This window comes from Furipterus horrens, unplaced genomic scaffold (assembly GCF_987537825.1).
Source record: "Furipterus horrens unplaced genomic scaffold, mFurHor1.1.pri manual_scaffold_1, whole genome shotgun sequence".
In the NCBI taxonomy this organism is placed as follows: domain Eukaryota; kingdom Metazoa; phylum Chordata; class Mammalia; order Chiroptera; family Furipteridae; genus Furipterus; species Furipterus horrens.
Window position 1 is genome coordinate 173,672,668 of NW_028327171.1, and position 25,623 is coordinate 173,698,290.

The 25,623-nt window shown below is 41.4% G+C and overlaps 1 protein-coding gene across 1 annotated transcript in view; it reads right to left on the reverse strand.

The window, feature by feature from the left end:
• Positions 1–24,999, reverse strand: part of ZNF385B (zinc finger protein 385B) — a 378,085-nt gene extending 353,086 nt beyond the window's left edge. The window contains exon 1 of the mRNA XM_090268146.1: positions 24,801–24,999. The gene's annotated coding sequence lies outside the window, so the exon portion shown is untranslated. The remainder of the gene's footprint in view (positions 1–24,800) is intronic.
• Between the last annotated feature and the right edge of the window lie 624 nt (positions 25,000–25,623).

Genomic DNA, 25,623 nt, shown 5'->3' on the forward strand with positions numbered 1-25,623 from the left:
ATTCTTTGGGGACTTAGTAAAGAACAGCTTCAAACACTCTAGTCATGATTCCTGGATCTGTTGCTCCCATTAACCTCCAAGCCCACCCAACCCCTGGACCATACCAGAGAGAACTGTGTGCAGACCAAGTCTTTCCCACCACCCAAAGCAACTAGAGCTCTCACTCACTAATTTTCATAGAAAATCACTCACTAGTCAATGAAACGGAAAATTTTCCAACCAAGAGATCACAAAAGGAAATAGAATCTTGTCCTTATGCAAAATGACTTTTACACTTAATATTCAGTTTTATGTTACTATTTGAAAGTATAAGAAGTAAAACACAAAAAAATGGGTTTTTTTGTGACGTGTTGCTGTGTAGTTCAATTCTTTATCACATAAATCTTTACCATTCGCAGAGGTTCAAAAACCAAAGCATTTCAGATGACCAACTGTATCAGGGTCCCAGTGGGAAAGAAATGCAATGTTCAAATTGGGAAAATTTGAAGAGGGTTTATTTTTAAAGGACTATTTATAAGCATATAGTCAGGCTACAAAGATGCAGGAACCAGGGGTGGGAGCTGAGGTGGTGTTACCACCAGCAGAGGAGAAGGCAGTTACTGAACCTGGAGAAGAGATGAGACCGTGGGAGAGGCCACCTTGAGAGGACCAGTGACCAGCAGGTGACACAGCCAGCCTGTTTTGCCCTTCTATGGAGGGATCGGGAACATACGCTCTGGTCTCACTCTCTTCCCTTCTTCCAACCTCCTGTCATCATTTTCCATTAAGTAAATCCAATCATAAAACTGAGGCCAAGTGGTTCATTAGATTCAGCCCATGCAGGCCAACATCCCAGAGGAGAAAAGAGTGAACAAGGGTGAAAGTGGGTCTAGAGGGCCCAGCAAAAGAAATCCACATGGGCAGAGACAGGCCATACACACTCCCGTTCTCAGGTCAAATTACAGATATATCTATATATTTTTAAATTTTATTTTTAGAGGGGAAGGGAGGGAGAACAAGAGGTTGAGACATGGATGTGAGAGAGAAACATCAATCGATTGCCTCTTGTATGCATCCCTGCCAGGATGAATCCACAACCCAGGCATGTGCCCTGACCAGGAATCAAACCAGTGACCTCTTGCTTTGTAGGCTGACACCCAACCAGTTGAGCTACACCAGCCAAGGCCAGAAATATTTATAAATCATACAGAATCGAGGCATTCACACAAGGCAGGAGCAGATGCAAGACCCCCGGAGCAGCTTGTCCTGTCCCTGACAGTCCCTAAAAGGCACAGAAGCACTAGCATGTGCAAGGCATGATCTTGTTCAGTAAGAGTTACTCATTTATTGCTACACCAAGTTAAATCCACATTAAGGAAGATTTTGACAAGGGCCTCTGAACACTATGCAAAGGAGTTTGGGTTCTCTATGTGCAAAATTGAATCACAGAAAGTTCTTTGATCAGAGGGATGCCACGATTACATCTTTGTTCAGAAAGATTTCTATGGTGGCATTGTGGCATTGAGATTAGAAAAGGGAAATAATGAAAGCTAAGAGACCATTTAGAAAGCCATAACAACAATCCAGGAGAGAGATAAATTCAGTATTGTCATTCTGTGGTTTATACTTTTAAAAATCCCTGGTGCCTAATATTTTGTGATATATAAGGCCTAGTACAAAATTTGTTCCTTCAATTTTGAAGTTTCTATATTCTCTCACTGATTTCTCTTGTTTCTTTACCTCCTGGGACCAATCATTCATCAAATCCTAGTGAGTCTAACCTCTAACTTTCCGCTTATCTCTGCCAATGCTTTGATAAAGCCCACATTTATCACATAGACCAGCACTTCTCAAGTTATGTACAATCTGTTCTTGGGGATTCCATGAAAAATACAAGATTTCTGGTCAAATACTTTGGAGAAGTCCTAGGATAAACAAATGTAAATAGTTTGCTTATGTAACTTGTGAATTCCTAGAGAGGGGGACCACATGAACCAGTTCATCCCTTTCATAAAAAATCTGGTGACAACACCAGGGACAGTGATGCAGCTCAAAATACAGATAGCCAAATGCTGACACAGACATACTAAGGTTTCCCCTGCAATTCTGTAAAACTTCATTGAGTTGGCTGACTTTTTCTGTATTTATTGCCCCCAGGAAAGAGATGGCAGAACATAAAGCAAAGGAAAAGGTAATCAGATCTTGCAGTTTGAGTTCAAACATTAGGAGAACTCATGGGCAACAGATTTTGAAGAATATGAGTAAGAGCAAAGCTTCCTACATCCAGACTAGGTTAAAAGGAAGAGAGAGGGAAATAATGAAAGGGTAAGTGAGAGAGTTTCAACTTGCATGGATACCTGAAAAGGGGATCCTAGCTCCCAGTCCACTCACCAGCTCTGTACTGAGCCATGATGGAGGGAAAGGTAACAGAAACCCCAGAAAATTTGGTGGAGCTAAGAATCAAAGGAATCTGTGCTTTCCTGGGAAGGTGGTGCCCTGAGAAAAAATCAAGACTGTACATAAAATGGCTGAAATGTAATTTCATATCTATGTTGGGGTTTTTCAACCTCAGCACTATGAACGTTTTAGTCCCCATAATTCTTTCTTATGAAGACTGTCCTGTGCACTGTAGGATGTTCATCAGCGTCCCTGGCCTCTACTAGATGACAGTAATATGATTGCCACCCCCAGATGGGACAACCAATAATGTTTGTAGACATTGCCAAATGTCCCTGGGGGCAAACTTCAAGTTGAGAACAACAGGTCTAGGTAGATAGAATTCTGGATAGTTTCAAAGAGTTTCTCCCAGGTATAGTACAGGTTTTGAGTACCTAAATGAATCATTCTGGATGATTCAGAGCAACCTGCATGGACAATGTCCTAAAACCATGTGGGATAAAGAAAAATAAAAGCAATGGCAATGGATGCCAAAGAGGACTGATCATTCCGATGGACAAAAATGGTACACTGTCCTGGATACCTCCACATTGTAGCTGGGTTGCTTAAGAACAGAGATACTGGAGCTATCTAAGTTTAAATACCAGCTTTAATCATTAAGAGCTCTTTGACTTCAGCAAATCACTCAATCTTCTGGTACTCATTTTGTCCATCTGCAAAATGAAGTTAATAATAGCATATACCATATAGGGTCACTATAGTAATTAATTTTACTAAAATTTGTAAGCTTTCCACACTTTACAGTAAAGTTTTGAATAAGTGGTGGCTCTTAATTAAATCCTCTGAAATTAAATCCAAGTCAGAGGAGAATGTGACCATGAAGTATAACTAAATATCTACCATCAAATCAAATGAGACTCATAACAGAAACTGAAATTCATAGTTGGTCTCTGTGCATCCAATCTAACGCTCTCCATCTTCACCCCTCAGTGTATCTTTATACCACCATTGTGATCATCATTTTAAACCTCCAGTCTAATCAGACAATGAGTTCCCCATTATCCACAGCCATGGTCACACAGAGATGCTTCAAGAGTTCGAGGTTGTGCAGGAGAGGGTATGGCATGAGGGTCCATTGGATTTCTGTGGTAAGGTTTTATCTAAAAAAAATTATATGTGCTCCTAATAATATGTTTGAAAATCACTGACCTACTAGATGGAGATTCCACCACATGACAGTCAAGGCCACCCATGAGTAGTCCTTCCCCATCCCTCCAGCTGTTTGTCAACACAACCCCATTATCCAGATAAAGAAAGTCACAGTACATGTACCATAGTTTTGCAGATGCTACTCTATCTGCTTGGAATATCTTTCTCTACCCTACAGAGGGACAGGAAGTCACTGACGGTATTTTTGGCTGGAAAACATGTTCATATTTGCTAGGGGTGGGGCAGGGGCTGCTTCATGTGCTGTAGGACTCTTAACCAAGACTGGGTGTCCCTATGTAAAATACATAGCTTCCCTAAATGATCAAGTTTCCCCACTAAGTCCCACCATAGCACCAGGGCATTTAAAAGAAGCAGACTATTGGATTAACTAACCTTAGGAAATCAACCTCTCTTTTTCTGTTCTTCCATATATCCCTGCTTACCTTTCCCATAGGTCCCTGCTGCTCTTACCCCTCAGGATATAGTCCTCTCACAAGGAGTCTTTAGAACACCAAAGCCAGATTCATTTCTAGTATACAGGCAACTTTTGCTTTTGGCTGTGCAATGCAACTTTCCCCTGAGGCTAAAGGTAGCACAGAGGCCTGGATGCCTGATGCAAAGGGAAAGGCAATGCACACCTAGGGTAAGACACAGCTGTATCAGAGCGAATCACCATTCCACCTGCATGTGTATCTCAGTGATTCATGACTTCTTTCTTTATAATTTTCTTAAGTAAGTCTAGACTAGTTTTGTGGTCAGAAAACCATACTATTAAAAAGAAATCCAACAGGGATACATATCTACATTGCAACACCATCCTGCAACTTAATCTATAATACGGGTATATGACTGAAAGCAGTACTTGCCCAGTAGCTGCCTTCTCCCTTCTGTAAACCTTCAACCCACTCATTTAATGATGAAAAATACTGCTGTTTCCTCAGGAGGGTCCCCATTCATTGCCTTCATTTATGCATTCCTGTTTGTACCCTTTCAGCTCAGTGCCACCACCCATCAGGCTCACCTCCTCTGTCCCATTTGGCAGCCAGTCTCAGGACTGCTGCTGGTTTTCCATCTGTCAAACTCAATCTATCTTCAACACAGAGAAGCAGGACCTGGAGAGGGGGCTGAGCAAAGACAATGCAGGCAGACTGGTTTTACCCTGGATGTGATTGACTTTGAAAGGAGAAGGAGTACTAATAAGATGGAAAATTCCCTAGCAGGGACTTGCTTCCTGGCTTTGCAACAGTTTGGCTAGAGGTGGGCTTCCAGCCTGGGAGGTAACAACCCCATACAGTCAACAGCTTTTGTAGTATCTTCCCAGGTACAAGGACTCCTCTTAACCCCAGCAAGAGGGGAGCGAGGTAGCAGCTATTTTCAACAATTCTGTATAAGTGTGCCCATACCTCTTGTTACAGCAGATTGGTCCAGAGAAGATACTTGATCTTCCTTGAAAATGACACCGATTGAAATTGCCTTTCCCATTTCCTAGCTGTGTAACCCAGGGTAAGGCATTTACCCTCTCTGATCTACTCCTTGACCTGCAGAAAGAATAGCTGAACTAGTGATGTTTCGATTTTCTTTTTTGCTCCTGCATTATGGTTTTCATGATGAAGGTGGGTCCTAGGGTGAGTAAGGCCTGGGATCAAGATCATTTTCTGTCAGTCACTAGTCTTATAACCTAAAAAATTCCTCAGCGTTTTTAGTATCAGTTTTTCAGATCATCTTTAAAATGGGGATGATAATAATAGTACTAACCTTGTTATTAAATGATATAATACATATTAAGTGTTTAAAACAAAATCACACAGTAAAGCAGCCTATGCCCTCTGGTTGCTATTGTTATTGTTATTATATTTCTATATGAAGCATAATTTGAAATTTTTTAAAAAGGAAAGAAGGAAGCCAAGTTGAAAACATATACCTGTTCAGTCAAATGATTTTTTTAATAATATCAAACCATTTGGCTCAACATGAGTATAAAGGTAGAGGAGAAGAAGTAGAAAGAATCTATATGACCCTCTAGATGTAAAAATATACAAAATGTTTAATTATGACCTAAGGGGAAAAAGGTAACACTATTTGTCTCAAGCACTATCATTCTCAGAACTTAAATTAAAAATTTAATAACAAAGGGTACTCCAAATACAAATAACATTATGTAATCATAACACTCTAATGAATGATAAAGCCTATAAACTACTCAACTTGAAGAACCATGTTGAAGACTTATTTTTTCCATTGCCTTTCTTTGTAACCTTGTCTTGATGACATGTACAACATCCATATAGCTGGGATATTCCTTCCATCTTTTGGCAAGAGCACAATGCTCGCTACTTCAACACTGTACAAGATTACCAAAGATCCCATAGATTTTTCTCACCCTAGAAGCTACCCTGGCACCCCAAAGGTAGTAATGTTTTAAAACTCTCACAAGAATAAACTAGGGTGTCTATTAGAGAATATTTTTCTCTACATAGAGGGTACACTCTGGCAGCAACTTATGGACATAGATATACTTAAATATGCAGCCTTATTCCAGTGCAATTCTTTGGTGAGTCACATGATCTCACAAGGTACAATGCAATGAATTTAAAAAGGGTCGGGGAATATAAGACAAGTGAGAAAAATAATGATAAAGGAATTAGTGCTGTATAATGTGGCATAACATAATGCTAGCCTCGAGAGATGGAAAACCTCAGCAGGAGCTGAGCTGTGGTTAGTGAAGGAAGTCAATGCAGGGTACTTCATTCCACCTATAAAACTGAGAACAAGTGCCACCAAAACCCACGGGGGCAGGAAACAAAGATAATACAAAGGGCATGTCACATGTCTCTCTCATATGTAAGAACTGTATGGATCACATGCATCATATTTTTCATGTTATATTTGTAAATATTTGTAGCTCTTGTTCCATTTTCTGAGCTTATATGTGCAAAGTAACATGTGTACAAATGAACTTTTCAGATGGTCACACCAGAAACCTGGCAAGAGTTTCCCTATTTGGGAAATTGTAGGCACCTCAGAAAGAATGTGAGAACTAAACCCCCCATTATCTCATATTTACAACTTGATATCAGGGACCCTAGAATTCAAAGTATGTTTAAGGTGGTCCTGAATATCTCTGAACAAAATGAATCATTGTCATCTGTCTCATTCAGTTATCTTGGCACTATCAAGAGTTGTCATGTTGCGTGGCTGGCAGGACTTTTTCAAATCCAACTGGTTCTTTTGCAAGATGATGAAAGAAAAATTGAATATTTCAAATATTCTCTTCTTAGACAGTATTATCTCCACTAATATATTACATACGGTAGTGACTGAATACATACTTTTAGTTGACTGTGCAAAGTCACTTTTTGGAGAAGTTAATGACTATCACAGTAGTAATTAAAGCATGTTTATATTCCAGATTTGGTATTACTCAGTTACCTGTATGTTTACATTTTAAAGTCATATTCTTTTAAAATATCTAGAATGGCTGTTTTCATAATTTGGAACTTAAGGGGTCCACCAGCCTTAGCATCTTGAAATCATTTCAGAAACAGAGGCACAAGATTTAATTTAAATTGTCCTAATCACTCAGATATCTAATCAGACATGATGCTTACTTGTCCTGTTATATTAACAAATTTTCAAGTGGGATTTGGTGACATAAGGTGGTGATGCTGTGTCAAAAGCACAGAGCAGAGAGAGAGAAACTTCTGGTGAAGCAGGGATGGCTCCACATCATTACCGTCCTCAGACTTCAGGTGCAAATGAAACTCCTGGAGGTTTACAGTGGAGATTCAGATTCAGCAGGTCTGAGGTGAGGCCTGAGAGTCTGTATTTCTAGTAAGCAACCAAGTGATGCCGATGCTGTGGGTGCATGCACCCACCTGTGTGGATAGGAGACTCCTTCTCAGTGAGACCCCAGTCCTGCTCTGCCACTACTGAGCTGTGCCACCTTGGGCTCATTTGGTAACTTCTCAGGTCTTTAGTTTCCTCCTCTTTAAAACAAGGTAAGGAGTGATGGCTCTTAACAAATTCAGGTAGTTGAAAAGAATGTGAGTGGATAAATTCAGATGAAAGCATTTGAAAAAAGTTTAAGGAACTATTCAAGTAACAGTCTTTAAAGTCATGAAGGATAAAAAGATAACTTCCCCTGAAACCAACAAATGAGATGCCATTCCTTCTGCTGCCAGTTTGGTGACCCACTGAGCATTCTATTCTTATGTTTTCCATCAAACTGTTGCCCTAGGTGCCCTCTCTCTGCCCAGGCTACAGCTGGTAACCTGGCCTTCTACACAAAGTAATTTCTGAGTGGCACCAGTCTACGCTCTGCGGGGTAGCACAATCTTCTTGCTACCTCTTCTTCCAAAGTCCCAGGCTCCATTAATGTAACTCAAGACAATAGTTATAGAATTAAATTGTAGTAAGGATGAGAGGATGATTTTCCCATGCCTGTATAATTCATAATTTATAGAATTTTCTCTCTCAAAATTTACCTACTGATATCTGCTTGTTTTACACATGATGAAGATGAAAAGCCAGTAACAATAAATTCCTGACTTCCGGCCAAGACGGAGGCATAGACAGACACATTGCATCTCCCTCCACAATGAAGAAGGAATACAAATACCCCAAAACTAGAAACAACCAGAAGTTCCAGAAAATCAAACTGTGTGGAAGTCTAACAAACAAAGATATAAAGAAGAAATATTCATCCAGACAGGTAGGAGGGGCGGAGCTGGAGCAGAGAGGAGGTGGTGTGGTGGCAGCAGCAGCGGCAACAGCAGCAACAGCGGCAGGCTGGCAGAAAGTGCAGTTACACGTTTTTAAAAGTCAGGAGGGACACCTGGGGAATGTTCCCAGCTCCTCACTGGACCTCGTAGCTCATGGTCCCAGCACTGGGGAAAATCAAGCCTCATTGCTTCTGACTGTGCAAACCAGTGGGGGTTGGGGTGGAGGTAGAAGCTGATGGTTTCTCAGCAGACTCCGCTAGTTTAAAGGGCCCCCATCATCCTAGAACATCCACAGACCCACCCAGTCTGGGAAGAATGGCCAGGGCAACAGCTAGAGAGGAGCCCGTCCCATACAGAAGTGGGAGAAATGCCTGGAAAAGGGGCGAGTGCTGGGTGGGCAGCATTGTTCCCTCTCTGACCCCTCCTCTGCAAATAGCACCACAACGTGGTGAAACAGGTCACCCTGTACTGATGAATACTGAAGGCTCTACCTAAGACACAGAGGCAAACAAACACAGGAGCCTGTCAAGATGAGGAAACAGAAAAGTATGGCCCAAAAGAGGGAATGGATCAAGGTTCCAGTGGGAGAACTAAGCGACAAGGAGATAGCCAACCTAAGAGATGAGGAGATAGCCAACATAACAGATGAAGAATTCCAAACATTGGTGATAAAGATGCTCACAGGCTTGACAGATATGCTTGAGTACAACAAACTCATAAGAGAAGAAGTGAAGGCTATGTTAAATGAAACGAAGGAAAATCCACACAAAACCAATGGTGAAGGGAAGAAAACCAGGGTTCAAATCAATGATTTGGAACATAAGGAAGAAAAAAACAGTCAGCCAGTACAGAATGAGGAAACAAGAATTAAAAAGAATGAGGAGAGGCTTAGGAACCTCTGGGACAATTTTAAATGTGCCAACATCCAAATCATAGAGATGCCAGAAAGAGGAGAGAAAGAGCAAGAAATCGAAAACTTATGTGAAAAAATAAGAGAGGAAAACTTCCAAAATTTTATGAAGGAAATAGACATATGAGTCCAGGAAGCATGGAGAGTCCTGAGCGAGCTGGACCCAGAGGAGACCACACCAAGACACATCATGATTAAAAAGCCAAAGGTGAAAGATAAAGAGAGAATTCTAAAAGCAGCAAGAGAAAAACAGAGAGTTGCCTACAAAAGGGTGCCTATAACACTATCAGCTGATTTCTCAAAAGAAACTTTGCAGGCAAGAACAGACTGGCAAGCAGTATTCAAGGTGATGAAAAGCAAAGACTTACAGCTAAGATTGCTCTATCAAGCAAAGCTATCACCACTTAGAATGGAAGCACAGATAAAGTGCTTCTCAGACAAGGTAAAGCTAAAGGAGTTCATCATCACCAAGCCATTATTATATGAAATGCTAAAGGGACTTATTTTAAAAAAGATCAAAACCATGAACATTAAAATGACAACAAACTCACAACTATCAACAACTGAATCTAAAAAATAAAAACAAAATCCAACTAAGCAAATCAGAATAGGAACAGAATCATAGGGATCATTTGGAGCAGCCATTCTCAACCTGTGAGTTGTGACCCCTTTGGGGGTCGAACAACCTTTTCACAGGGGTCGCCTAAGACCATCAGAAAATACATATATAATTATATATTCTTTTTGTGATTAATCACTATGCTTTAATTATGTTCAATTTGTAACAATGAAAATACATTCTGCATATCAGATATTTACATTACAATTCATAACAGTAGCAAAATTACAGTTATGAAGTAGCAACAAAAATAATTTTATGGTTGGGGGTCACCACAACATGAGGAACTGTATTAAATGGTTGCAGCATTAGGAAGGTTGAGAATGACTGATTTGGAGGGTTATCAGTTGGGAGAGGGAAGGGAAAGAAATGGGGAAATGGTGCAGAGATTAAGAAGCATAATCGGTTGGTACAAAATAGACAGGGGGAAGTTAAGAATAATGTAGGAAATGGTGAAGCCGAAGAACTTATATGCATGACCCATGGATATGAACTAAGGGGGGTGGGATTGCTGGGGGGAAGGGGCAGAGGGGAACAAAGGGGAAAAATATTGGAACTACTGTAACAACATAATCAATAAAATATACTTAAAAAAAAAAAGAAAAAAAAAAGAAATTCCTTCCCCAATATCACAAAAATAACTAAGGTTGCAGATAGGAATTGAAATAATTTAATTAACTTCTAGTGGCATATGATTGCCTCTATTCCACCTTGGAGGAAATTTTCCAAAACTTCTTCAAAGTCACCTGCAGCCACTCTTGGGTAAATGGCAACAGATGGTCGGGGTGCCATTGGACAAAAGCAATGCTGAGGCAGGAGAAAGGGAGAGAAGCCACGGGAACAACAGGAACACAATTCCCCGTGGATGAAGTCTGGAATAAAGAAACACGTGACTTCAGGCACAGGTCACTCCTCCTATGAGCCCTCAAAGGAGACGCAGGAAAGAATGACTGAAATGCTGGACCACAGAAGTATCCCAGAGTTGCTGCTCTCTATTTCAATCCATTCCAAATAATATCTACCTTTTAAAGTATACTATAACAAATAAGCCACCCTACAACTAGAGTAGCCGCTTGCCATATGATGAGGAACAGCGTGGACCCAGGGTCCTTGGTGGCACCCAGCTCCAGAAAGAAGCCTGGAAGCAGTAGCGTGCATCAGGACATGAGATCTAGACCAAGGAGGAAGTATTGCACATAAAAGGAGCCAGCCACGGTGCAGGCTGATTAGCCACAAAAACATAGTCATAGGTACCAAGCAAAGAATGAATTATAGAGTTGTGTGGAGAAAAATGGGCTCAGGGCAGATTTATTATGCTCCATTTCCACTCTGCTAGCAGGCTGCACAGAGTTCTCAGAGGTACAGATTTACTCAGGATTGAAATTTCACGTCCAGGGACACTATCTCAAATAATCTAATTTGGTCAGATGAGAAAATCATATCTCATAAAACTATCATCCCCTTTCAAAAGCCCATATAAAAGTGTACCGGCTATTGAGATACCTAGCCATAGCATGAGCTTCTATTTTAGGTGATATGGAGACAACGGACTTAAAGATAAAATTATTTTAATAAGAAAAGCTACTACTTGGTATGTGCAGTTTGTTCTTTACAATCTGAACTTCATAAATTTTTATAAGATGTTGGTTGTCAGGCTCAGGAGCTGCTGTGTCACCATTGCTCAGTCACAGCTTCTTCAAATAAAGGCATCTTGATCTGGTATTAAAATAGATGACCCCACACCTAGTTCTAGTGTCTCCTCCATAATATTCACATCTTTTATGCAGATGTTAAAATAAATATATTCCCAATCACTGTGAAATGAGTTGCCCTTTTGTCCACTGTACATGGAGAAGCAGAATGTCTTAGCAGGAAGAGACTTGGACTATCCTCCATTAATTCTAGATGGAGAAGAAATGATGTTCAAGAGCACAATAAAACCATGCCAAGGAAACTTCTTCAGGACTTGTGTGTGGGTGTCTTTCAGGGCTTGGAGAAAAGAGGAAGAAAGAGAGAGTGCAAGACTACAGTATTACTAAATAATAGCAACTATCATTTTCCAAGTGTTCATCAGGTTTCTGGTACATGATAAGTACTTCAAGGATATTCTCTCATTGAGTCCTTGTAATCCTATGACATAGAGAATATTATGCTAATTTTACAGGAGAGGAATCTTCAACTAGATTTATAATCTGCACAGGCCATATTGCAGGGACTTGCTTTAGACGTGTCAGATCACAAAGAACACAGTTTCACACCAAGGTCACCTCCCAACATTGTTTTCCCTCATTGTTCTGGGTTCCTGGTTATCTGGGAGATTACTCCCTAGAAGAAAAGGACTTTAGGAAACCGTGGAAGGTAAAAGAGATTATGAACAACTGTTTCAGACCTGAATGAGCCCCTGAAAATTGTCTGAACAGAGTGCTCACTATACAGGAAAGAAACAGCAAGGTGGTCACAGGACTAGTTTTGGGTCACACAGCTAGTTAACAGCAGGAGCAGTACTTCCTCCTCGTCCTACCACTAGTGCTGTTAAAGGCGAACATCTAGTTGGGTTCATGAAGGAGTGGTTTTCCCTTCTCTAATTTTGGGGATTTTTTTCACCTCATTCTCTTCACTACCTTCCCCTCTTCCATACTGAAATAGAATGAATGGGATAGGCAATTAGGAGGTGATTAGGATTGGAAGGGTAGGGTCAGAATGAGAAAGAATACTCTGTTATTTTTCCTTTTAGTTCCTTAATTTAAGGATAAAAGTCATCTCGGGTATTTTTGGAGGGGGGCAGATACAATGGGAGGAGTAATCAAATATTCAAGCAACAAACATTAGCTTTTACTATTGGCCAACTACTTGAATAGTCATTAACTTGATGTATAAGTCAAGGAGTCTGCTCTCAAAGAGCTTACAATCTAGTGAGAAAAATCAATACAAGCAATATGACCCTTCATTACACTTTAATATCATAAGCGAATACCATAAGAGAATCATAGAAAACATGATATAAAAAGAAAAGATTATTCAAGGAGTTTAGCTCTGGTATGATGCCTATGTGGGGAAGCCTGTCAGAAGTCATCAAAGAGGCAAGGAAGCAACAGAATTCCAGCTAAGAGGGGACACACTAGGCTATGTGCCTTTGGGCTATTAAATGAGATGATTTTCTGGTACATAGTAGGTGCTCAATAAGCGTAAGGTGATTTAAAAGGAGGAGAAAATATGAAGTAATTGTTCTCTCATATTTCAGAGTCTAGGAACACCTCTTAACCTGCCCATTTTCTTATAAGTCTCCCTCTCCTGCCTACTGTCACTTCTCAAATCATTTTAGAATAATGCCAAGAAGGGAACAGATTGTAGTGATAGGCCAAGTTGAGTTTCTTCTCAGTGTTGGATCTCCTATGTTGCTTCTGGTGGCTGATCCTCTCATCTATCTCCTACTTCCACGTGGAGCAAACATGAAACTTCAAGGCCATCATTGGACAGTTTGAATCATTAGAGAGTTCTTTCTCATGTCCAGTTGAAATCTGCCTCCACACACACTGAATCTGGCCAGGCCTGCTAGGACTTCAGAAAAAGGCATCTATGTCTTCGTCCACATATCAGCCCTTGAAGTCCTTGCAGGCAGCTGATATGTCTGTTCAAAGCCCTCTTATCTGGCACCAGATGGTGAGACACATGCCTTGTTCTATTGCAAAAGCTGGTTAAGAAATGACAGCGTGGGGGTGGGGAGACTCAAAAAGATTCTGCTTGTGTCTTTCTTCATTCTGGGCTGCTCAGAGTGGCTTCAGTCTGTGCTGACGTCATGTTCCTAGTGCACACTTTCTCGTGGTCACAATAAGACTTTACAAAAACATAGAGCTGGGCTGACCAAGAGGACTTTGAAGTGGTATGACCTACCCAACTAAGCACAGGTCCTGTGGAGGGCCTCTCAAACAAGTGCCATTATTAGCTCTTTGGAACAGTTCAGATGCTGTCTTTTATTGTTTCCTAATGTTATAAAAACTTGCCATGTGATCATTTTTATCTTGAGAAGATCTTTAAGGTCTAATATTGCTATCTCCTATATGCATAGTTCCCCCTCACATTTAATTCAACTGGTGAAATCATTTTCCAGGTAGGTATACTTTTTGGCCAATCACCCACCTTCACCAAGCCCTGCTCCCCTCAGTTACCAGTGAGCCTTCGCTATTGTTGAGAAAAGGACTTGACATCCAGGAGGGCTGAGTCAAGCTAAACACAGGGTTCTGTCAAAACATGACCTTGCAATGGGGAAATGCTCAACGGTCAACTTCTATGCCACCTTACCCTCAGTCACTCCCTGGGGCTTTCCTGACAACACAGGGTTAACAAGAGAGAACACTATTGCTGGATTTTAAAATAAACAATGATAGAACTATACACAACATAATACTTAATCACTTTTAATGCCATATGTATTCATTATTTTATATAGCAGCACTGAAAGTTTCTACAATTTGTGGTTTTAAATGGGCCTATGAATACTCTGAAGACTCGGAACTGCTACACATACAGAGTAAACAATTTTTTGGGCTATCATTCTTGATAATTCAGAAACATGATTTCAAGAAATCAAATATTTCTAAAGATCAGGTTGCCTTTTCCCCATGCCAGCCAAGAGCACTATCATCTGTTCCTTTTCAACGCAGTATAAGAGGAAGACAACAGATCTGAGAACTTGTGAAATTCTTGACAAATTTAAACCTTGTTTATGTAAGCTATACACAGGGAGGCAAGAAAGACTTCAAGCATCTGAAAGGACTTAGAGGGCTCTCTCTGCCAGGACAGCAGCGGTTGGACTGTGAGCTATCACATCTGTATGTTTGGCACGGTCCTTTGGGTCCCTACTTGACAGCTGTGGAAAGGGACAACAGGACAAGACCAGAGAGAAAGGAGCCCGTGTTTCTCACCATAAAACCACCAGGAGAGGAGAAATGGCTCTTCTCAGGATGCAGAGAACTAAGAAGCCTAAAGATGTGAGAGGGGAGAGACACTGTTGACATTCAGTCATCACAGTGGTCTGTACCAGCCATATGGTCACTGCCATTACTGTGGTTACCACTACCCCTGGTGCTGTGGGAAGCTGTGAGTCATGCAGGCAAAGGCAATGCTCTACACAGCACTGAACTTCACTGAGACAGAAGTATCATCGGGGGAGCCAGAAGAAAATTCTGGCTCCAAGACCTCACCCCCTCCCTATCACTTCCTTTCAGATTTCATAGGGTTCGGTTTGGGCCCTAGAATCTGAGGTCACAGGGATGCTAAGGGAAGTGGCAGGTGGTCCACAGTGCCATGGAGAGCTATGGTGGACTAAATCCTGCGGGTCAATGAAAGAACAGTCTGGTTCTCTAGACTTCACACATGACAGGCTCCATGTGGGTGATCTGAGCAGCTAAAGAAGGAATGTCCTGGAGTTAATGATGCTTGGAGGAACTGAGCCTGGCTTCCTTTACCGGTCTTTTAGGAAGCTCCACAGTCATTCTGATATGTGTCCCAAGTTGAAAACTAGAGCTAATCTAGAGAAGGAGTACTAATTTCCAGGTGTGGTCTGTGAATCAACTGGGATAATTACAAAATATTTAGATTACTGGGTCCTGCCTTAGACCTGGTAAGTTATAAATTTCAAGGGTGAATTCCAAGAACCTGCCTTTTTTTTTTTTGCAAGCTCTCCAGGGATTCTCTTAGAGAAGCATCAGTAGATACATTTGGTGGACCAGCCTGGTGACTACATGCATGAGACACAGGAGAAGGCTATGCAAAAATAGAACATTAATAAGATTTTACCTTCCACATTCTGTGTAGGAACGATTTTATTATGATACAAGTGAGATCGATCATTAAAAACCATACATATAGCAACTGGATATATAGAGACTTAAAATCTTTGACAATTCTGCATGTAGCTCACCAGTTATGTCTTTTTCTTGCTAATTATTTTTTTAGTCTAAATTCCAACTTAGAAAATTCAATTAATTCAGGTATTAAAATAAATGTCCTTGAGCCTGGGATGATCCATGAAACTATTCAATTGCAATTCAAGTACCTGAGAAGAGACTTTGAATTAGTCCACTCTGATTTCACAGACCACAGTGACATAAGCTGGCCCCTATACTAGGGTCTCTTTCTGATATGGGTTACTTTCAAACAGTCCTGATTATACATGCCTACTAAGTTCATGAAGCACATTCATGCAGAAGCTACATTTTAAGCTATGTTTAAAGACCACTTGGTCTTTCCAAATGTTCTAGAGCCCAGATTACTTATTTTTTTTAATTAAAAAGTTGACTGTGCTTCACATCGTTACAATTTTTCAAGAGTCCTTGCAGTGCTTACAATTCCACTCCCCTATTCTGCCTTCCATTTTCCTGTTCTCCTAAAGTAAACAAGGAAAGGTAAATGAGAAGAATATATTATTAAAAAATACGAAGTAAAAGCTCAAAAGTCAGAGTTGTAGAAGTTCTCTCAGAAAGAAATCAGTGTACTTATGAAGGATTTGATATTAATTATTAAATTATAAAATATCTAATAATGGCTACTTTATGAGTATTATAGGTACCAAGAACTTGGCTGATGATGTTACGTGTATTATCTCATTTTACCTGACAACAATCACATGAAAGGCTCATTCATTATCTCTTAGACTTGGGAAGCTAAGACATGAAGAGTGTGGTCAAAGTCAAAAAACAGTAAGAGGAAGACCTAGAATTTGCATCCACAAAGTCTAACTCTAGAGCCTGTTTCCACCTTCATTAGTACAACTGATGCAGGAAATGAGATGTGTTTAATCATCAGCATTTTTAGATGTCATTTAACACCATGTGCAATGACCAGCTTATTTAAATAAAAATATTTCATATATATAAAATCAAAATGCCTGTGATTATATACAAGTATGTGTATTTATGAGGCAGGATAGTATGAACTTAGGAAAATTCCTTGGCAAATAGAATGGGAAGACAGAAACACATAGCTGATTGAAAGTGGCCTAAACCAAGCACTCTGACTCAACTGCCTCCTTCTCCCTTACACCACTGCTCCCTTAAGCATTAAGCCCTTAGAACAGTGAGGTTCTAATCAGCATCAAATAATCTTAGGAACATAAACCTCAGGTATGTTGACCACACAGAGTTTTGGTCAAACTAGAGATAACATCTAGGCCTCAGTTATGTTTCACCTCCAGGCCCAGAAATGCAGCAAAATCAAAGAAGCAACACTATGGCTGACATCAGGACCAGATGCAATGACCAATGGCCCCATACCCGCGTGCCAAATAATCAGTAGAGACCAGGACCCTCGTCCTATACACTCATTTTGATGAATCTGCATATTGAAGGACACACCTGGAAAGCTGATGAATAGTCTATTGAGATCCTCCCCTTACACCTCCCCTAAAATTCCTGCCTTTAGAAAACACATGAAAACCCTAAGAAAAGGACCCAGTGTGCAGGCTCTCTCTTTCTAGAGCACACACACGCCTTCTTTCTTCAGGGGTGTATCTTTGGTTTCTTTAGGTATGTTTCCTTGCTTTTTTTTCCTAAGCTCTAAGGGTCCCCACAAAACCCGCAATCAGAAGACTAGTGGACAGCGGCAGCTCTTCCTTGGTCAACCCCCTGAACCTCTCTCCAAGGGCCCTTCCTTTGCCTCTGTAACTTGTTTCCTGAGTCCACGCAGCCCAGCTGGCTCACTTCTTCTGCCTCTGTGACTTTCTTTCTAAAAGGCCCAAGGCAGCTCTCTGAGAAGCCTGCTTGAATCTTCTCTTTGAGTGTACTTCCACTTTTCATGCTAAATAAACTCTTTTTTGTGCTAGAGTTCTTGACTTTGAATTCTTTCTTTGTTGAACTCAGAACCAAGAGCCAACATTGGGGGTAATATTTGTACATAAATAATGCCATTTTATGCTTTGTGTTCTTATTCTCAGAATTATATTTTTCATAACATATAAATTAATAATCTTCCAGACAAAATGTTCTTCCACCTCTCAAGTATCAAATCTAAGGACATCGCCCAGTCCATCCAATTTCTATATGAAGTTTAAATTCTAGCATTGATACTAGTAGAAGTTTTCTACCCTTACTTGTAATGTTTAATCTACTAGGCTCAAATTTAAAATATTCTAAATACTCTTCATCTTCTTTTTTTTTAATTTATCAATAATAATCTTGCACAAAGATCCCTTTTAACCCTAAAGACAATTTTCTTTCACTTAATAGTAGTCATTTCCATATCCCTAACTAATGTGAGAAACTAACACTAACTAGTACTTCACAGAAATAAAAATTTATTAAGCCTGAGATGGATTAGAATCTGAACTCCTAGTTTTCAACTAGTATAATCTGACCAAGAGTCCAGGCCAATAGACTCTGAAAACCTTATATAATAGAGTTACAATCAACCTGACCGCTCTCACTAATAAACATCAAAAATCACGGCTCTCTCTGGAATTTCACACAACTTTAACATGAGTTTATTGGAGCAAAGACATAAAAGAATTAGCAAATTAACTCTCACAATGGGCTCTTTCTTAGTGTGGCTCAAAAATTCTTTTTAAAATTTATAGTATCTTCTTAATTGTGTTGTTAAAAAGAGCACACACCAAAATATAGAAAATAAACTTTAGTGAGCATTTAATTGAAATGAATAAATAATGTATAAATAACATGTATTATTCCAAGAGAAAAGGATGAAAACTGGTACCTAGCTGCGGTACTGTCACAGGTAAAGGATGTCAGCAGAACAACTGTGATATTAATGATTACTACCTATGCCAGGCCTGCAGGAATTACTGAGCACCCCTCTTACTTATCTTCAGGTGTGTACAGAAAAAAAAAGGGATGTGGGCCCTCAGTTAGTATTGGTTGTGTTCATTTATTCAATTTTTGCTTTGCTGATATAATGATATCATAATAGGATAAAGGCTATTTTAGAACCTCAGCCAAGAAGAGAAGAAAAAGTTGATTAGTTTTTGCCTGCATAGGGCAGAATAACTGTGTGTCTGCTTCTTTTTAATTATTATTTTTAAATTCCATTTCCCATTAGGAAGTCAGAAGTATAAATACTTAGTACACTCATATTTAGCTCAAAAATAAAATGCTCTCCTAGACCCATGAATTTCAAGTCTTTCTATTTGTTGATGTTACAACTGTCTTTATTAAAGAGCTACTCATTTTTCATGAAGTAAATATAAAAGCCTGGTCATCTTTTTGTATCAGTTTACATGTTTTTGAATTCATGCCTGCTATTTATGAGATCATAGAGTTGATGTGGCACTGAATGGATCAAACATATAAGGGTGATTAGTTTGTATTAACACATACACCTTCTGTATTTTTTTATTGACTTCTAAAAAATAGGTTCATAAATTTCTTTTCAAGTTGATTTTATTCTGCTGAATATGTTGAAGCTGAGCAGAGGTTTATGAGAGTGTTGACTCAACTAAGGCACGATGATCCTTAAGTGATTCAGGGATATAAATTGTAATAGTATAATTACCATGATAAACAACCACAGTGCACACAGTGCCCCACCCCTGGCTCTTACAATTCCTCACATCAACCAAGTCAACCCATTTCACAGATCAAGAAAGTGAGATCCAAAGAAGTTGAGTAACCTCCCCAAGCTGTCAAAGCTGGTAAGGAGCAAAGCCCAGGCCTGACTTGGCTCAGAACAATACTATGTTCCTAACAACCAGTCCACACTGCCTTTACAGGTCAGATGCTGTATTCTGCACCCAGGCCAGAAATTAGAATCATTTGGGGGACATTTTTAAAATACTAATAACTCAGTCCCTCAAGATAAGCTAAGAACACCACTATTTTTGAAAGCCCCTTAGAAGATTTTAGTGTGGATCCAGGGTTGAAAACAACTGGATTAACAAATGCCAAGGGTGGTTTTTTTTGTTTTGTTTTGTTTTTGAGAAAATATCAGTCTCCATAGATGGAGGGCAGGTGACAGCTAGTGGAGAGGGGAGGTGAGAGGCTGAAGGGAGTGAGCAAATAGTAAAAAGGACTCACGGACGTGGACAACAGTGAGGTGAGTGCTGCGGGGAGAGAGGTATAAGGGAACTAAATAGTAATGGGGGAAAAATATAATAAAGATTAAATTTAAAAACATACCAGGTTTTCTCCAAGTAGTGCAAGAACAACCAAAACTCAAATTGCTTATCTAGACCAGAAACACTAGGTGGGGACATACATCAACACCAACATCATCAGACCATCCTTGTTTCCTCCCAACTTGCTTCTCCTGCCTCCTAGGAAGATCCCACATGGCATCTTAGTGCTGAAAGAGACCCAGGAAACTGTGTAACCATACCCTCCAGCCATGAGTGAGGAGCCCAGAAAAGCAACAGCTTTGCCCAATGTCTCACAACAGCAGTAAAGGCAGAACAAGAGCTGGAGTACCCTGCCTCCTGTTTCAGTGCTCCTTACACAGAAAGATTTTGGAAGCAGCAGGAAAACAACTGGGGCAAGGAGTCAACTAAAGCATCTGAAGAGAATTTCAAAAACCAGAGAGATCAAAGGAAAGAAAAAATCGTAACAAAATGAGAAAGGAGAACAGCCACAATCTGAAAATGATGGGTAAATGAGAAGGAATACATAATAAAGCAACAGAACTGGCCAGCGAAAAATTCAATACAGAGAGAACCAGCCATTGCAATGCTGTATCAGCAAAACAAGGGAAAATACAAGAGAATCCCCACATCTTTCGTTCAGCTTTGCAAAGCATGCTGAAGTCTAAAGTACTTTCAAAGTAGAAAAGTAATATAAAAGCTAACACTAACTGCAGGAAAATCACCTGACAGAGAGGCATGGGCTGCCAGAAACTCCCAAATCTGTATCATCTGCTAACATTGCCACTCAAAGTGGAGTTCGTGAATCAGCTATTTCAACGTCACCTGGAAACTTGTTAAAAATGCAGTATCTGGGTGTCTCATCCTGGCCTGCAAAACCCAAGCCTGCATTTTAATAAGATCCCCTCAAGATTAAGATGCGTATACAAAGCAAAGAAGCCCTGGACCTACTATAAGAACTGAATTGAGGAATTAAAACAAAGAGCTATTACAAGCAGAAACCAGTACGTACTAGAGAACTAGGTAGAATTCAATCTAAGTATATTACTTGTTAATGAGCCACACTATGCCAGACCCTGAGCTGAGCATTTTGGGAAACGGGTGCTTGAGGTTAGGCATGGTTGGCATGGTGCCTTTAGGGGTGAATGCAGAAAGTACATGTATGTGAGGAGGACCATGGCTTGTGCTCCAAGAGGAGGTCAAGCAAAATGGTTTAGACGAGCAAAAACTGAATTCAGAGGAAGATCAGGAAGCCTGTAGCAATTGCACTGACTGACAGGCAGAAATGGTCATGGGAAAGTGGGAGGCCCTATTTCAGGCAGAGGGAACAGCATAAGCAAAGATGCAGCACTCAGAGGCCTGCAGCCTGTTCAAGGAACATTGCCTTCATCCTAGAGCAGTGTTTTTTGAATCGTTTCAAGCAGACTCATGACTCTGTGATGATGCTTCAGAGACTACTTGGGGTAAGAAGGGGAGGCTGATGGGATTGCTGGGGCTCCATTTCAACTGCATGAGATTATTTTCTAAAGGCAGATTCCACTATTGAAAAACAAAATTAGAAACCTATCACTGAGCCAATACATAGGTACTTCTAAAATTATTACCTACAGCTGTGCCTGGCATGTAGCAAGCACTCAAATACCCATTGAATAAATTAACAAATGAGTTGATGAATCTATTAGATCAGAGTGAGAAAATGTAGAGCTACTTTGGGGCTGGACTGCAAAGGGTCTTAAACATCAGAGGAGAGATTTATATGGCATTTGGTAGGGCACTGGGGAACAGTTTATTAGCCAGCGACTGGATTTGGCTCTGCTCTGAGAAGCTTATTCTGCAAACCAAGTGTAAATGGATTGGAAATGAGAGACTGGAGATGGGAAATTAGTCAGGAAGACACCATGGTACAAAGACATCACCAAGGAAATAACAAGATGAAAAATCAGGCATCGTGAGGCATAGTGGGAATAGAGTTTCTAGAATTTACCTCTGTGGTAGATGTGGAAAGCAAAGATATTGGGAAAGTCCTGGGTGACTGGGAGAAATCCAGAAATTAACAGTCACTCATGTTCACTGAAGGAGAAAGGTGTTGATTAGAGTTTAGACATGTTAGATTTGAAGCACCCAAGAGTAATACAAAGCCATCTTGTAGGTGTTTCAAAATGTCAATATGAAATTTAGGAGGGAAAGTAAAGATAAGGATGTTACTTTAGGAAAATATCTAGCACTAATTAGAAGACATCACAGAATAAAAAATAACATGCAAAAAAAAAAGCAAAGAAAAAACATCTCTAAAGCAAAGAGGATCGAGAGAAATATACAGAATTTTGAAATGAAAAAGAAAAGGAAGTATAAAAAGACCATATTGAGACATATGGGAAACAGACACAGGAGGATGGAGGTGGCAAACTAGAGACAGTGAAATGGTGGTTGGGTGAGGGGCATCACAATAAAATCCTAGAAGCAAATAAAAAGCACTGGGAAACTGGGACACACATGCTCATTGTTCTGTAAACGTTTGAAGACATAGGACCTTATAGGAAGAGGAGACAACCAATTTTGCTTTTTATTTCTGGTAAAGCTTTCTGCAAACAAAGCAGTCACACCTGTGAGAAGTAAGTTAATTGCTTGTATTTTTAATATAAATTGTTAAAAATCAAGCAATAGTATCATCAAATTCAGGTGGAAGAAATAAATCTAAAGGTTGGGGGTCAGCTCAAGGATTTAAGATTATTTTCTCCTTCGTGTTAGAAGCTCCACACACATTACTCTATCCAGACATCTCCCCTTGTAGAGTTGTTTTTGTTTTGCAGGATTTTTATTTTCTGTCTGAGCCAGGTCACTGGCCTAAGAAAAAGGATTCTGAGAATGCTTGATCTACTTTGTTACATCCTCATAGAATAGTTACACTTCGTAAAGGTATTCTCGAGCTGGCTTCAGGTCTCACTAATTGGCCATGTTTGGGTGACAAGTTCCTTCTCTGGTTTGACTGTTTAGGAGACACCATCCTTGGTTTCCTTTCTACCTCAGTTTAAGAAGGAAATATTAAGTTCACTGTTCTATTATTGCTCTGGGAATCTGTTTATTGGTCAAATGCTGTAAAATATCAACATTTTTTTCTCTATAGATGTTTCCTAGTGGTTACTAAACTGCTATAAAAATATCATTACTTAGGTAATGTAAAATAATAGAATGCAAATGAAGTACTTAAGGAATGATACTGCAAAATATTTATATCACTAGGATGGCTCCAGAGAGGGAAGTAATTTTTCCTTTGTTAGGAGGATTCACCTTCTCAAAAGAATTTTACTACAAATACAAGAGAGGTCAAGGACAGCTACGAGAATAGCTATTTGATTTGTGGTTTTCATTCCAAGCTTCCTCCAATCACTTTTGGAAATGAGTAGGAACGTAAATTATAAATCCACAAATATTTGATTTATGGAAATACAGAACCTGAACTACAACACACACTTTGACCAAATAAACATTTGTCCCAACTTAAAACCCTCAAGCAACAAAAGAACTTGCAATGCAGTATTTGCATCCTCAGGACATTTCTCTAATATACGGAAGGGGTGGTCCATACTCAAGGAACACATGACATCAAAATAAAATAAAAGGACTCTGAAAACAGGTGAAATCGGGCCCTGAAATATTTCAAGAAACTCTTCCAAACCAAAACCTTAAACTTTATCTAAGATGTAGCTCATTAACTTTATGAAAAGCCTCCTTTTTAATTTGATAAATGCATTTCCTACAGTTTCATGCATTGTTCCGAAGCTGCCAGTTTCTAATCTTTAGGCTGGACCCCACAAAGCAAATGTCTTAATTCTTCTTTTTGAGCACCTTTGGTCCATCTTAACAAAGTATGGGTTCACCTTGGTGTGATGCTCCTAAGCAAAGCAAAACCAAAAAGAACTGCACACCACATCTCTATAGGAAAATGAAAACAACATTCGCTGAGCCAAGAACTTCCGAAAGCATTCCAAAACTGGGTTTTTTTGTTTGTTTGTTTCTGTTCTGTTTTTTTGTTTTTGTACCCATGGGGGCAGAGGGCTTGATGGCAGTTTATTTTCCTTGAAGGACCACAATAATCCCCATCCAGCTTCATCATAGAAAATGTTTGTCCTCCAGAGCCTGTGAAAGCATTCAGGGAAGCCTTGTCCTGCCAGCTCTTCCCACCGGCCCCCGCAAGTAACTGTCGAAACAGATGGTCCTGCCCTGTCCTTCTCCTCGTCCCTTCCGCAGTCCCACAGTGTCCTCGCATTCTGTGCTGAGACCTTCATCCAGCGCTGGGTAGCCTAGACCCCCCTCGGGGATCCCAGCCGCTGCAAACTTTGGAACCTTCTTTTTGTCTCACCGCCCCCGTTTCACCTTCATTCAGCAGCAGAACTCTCTCAGGACCGCAAGCTTCGATTGACTATTACCTTCCTCCCACAGCCCCTTCCCGCAAACACCGATTTCCCTATAATGAACAGAGAGACGTCCAGCCCCAAACTTCCTAGTCCAGGTGGCGGAGGCACTGCGGCTAACCACAGAGGGGCACTCTCCTCGTCCTCCCCGCTTCTCCCTCTGTCCTTGGAAATCAGAGCCCAGGAGCCCACCCTGGGGACTCTACTACTCTGGCTTCCATGACCTGCTCCTCACTCCAGGGGCTCAGGGGACCCTAACACGCTACAACCCCTGCAAGAGGCAGCTGGACTTCCTCCTCTACAAGTGGGACCGCGGGACAAAGTGGAAACTCCATCGGGAGGGGGGCTCCGGGCCATTCCCGGGGGCGGCGCGCCCAGGTGCAGGCTCGCCCCGAGGAGGCGGGCGGGCACTGGGCGGAAAGGCGGCGCCGGTACAGGGGACGCGGGGCTGGGCTGGGCGCCCGGAGCTTACCTTGGTGCACGAGCCGCTGGAGCGTGGGGCAGTGGTTCCTCCAGCCGGGAAGCTGTTGCTTGCGCTTTGGCGGCTGCGGCGGTCCCGCTGGTGCTGGCTGGGGCTCCGCGCAGACGCTCTCCCGCGATCTGCGGCAGAGCCCGGGAGGTGGCGGAGGCGGCGGCAGCGGCAGAGCCGGCGACAGCCCGGCCCCGCGCGGTCCCGAACAGTCTAACTCTTGAGGACGCGGGACGGAGGCGCCGGACCACGGCCCCAGCGCCGAGCGCCTGCGCGCCCTGCCTCGCCCAGGTGAGGGGCGTGTGCCCGCAGCCCGCGGGGCGCGCCCGGCCAGGGGCTGCGCTCCGGCCCTGCCCAGCTTCCCGCCTGGCTCTCTGGCCTGGCCGAGGACTCCGGGGGTTAGACACGCCAACGCCGCTCCCGCGCACCGAAGCTGGCGACGGTTTACCAGGCAGGGGGACTTGCTAGGCACACACACTCGGGTGAATGAGGCGGGACCGTTCAGGGGCTCGTTGACACTGCAGAGTCTCCCGCAGCATCGCCGCCTTTAAATCCCGCCTTTCCAGGCGTGCGCGCACAGCGAGGGAGAGGAGGCTACCTCCCGACCAGGGGGTCCTCGCTGTCCTCGGCCTCGGCCCTCCGGCCCCCGATAAAATTTGTGTCAATGGCAGAGGTCCCCAAACCAGGATGCCAAGAGGCGCAGTGGGGCGTATCTTTCAAATATTAGTCAAACCAGAGTGAAACTCTCTTCTTGAAGATCGTGTGACCGACTATTTGTTTTTCCTCTTTAATGGGCTCTCTCTCGGCTGGAGGACCACACGGAGCA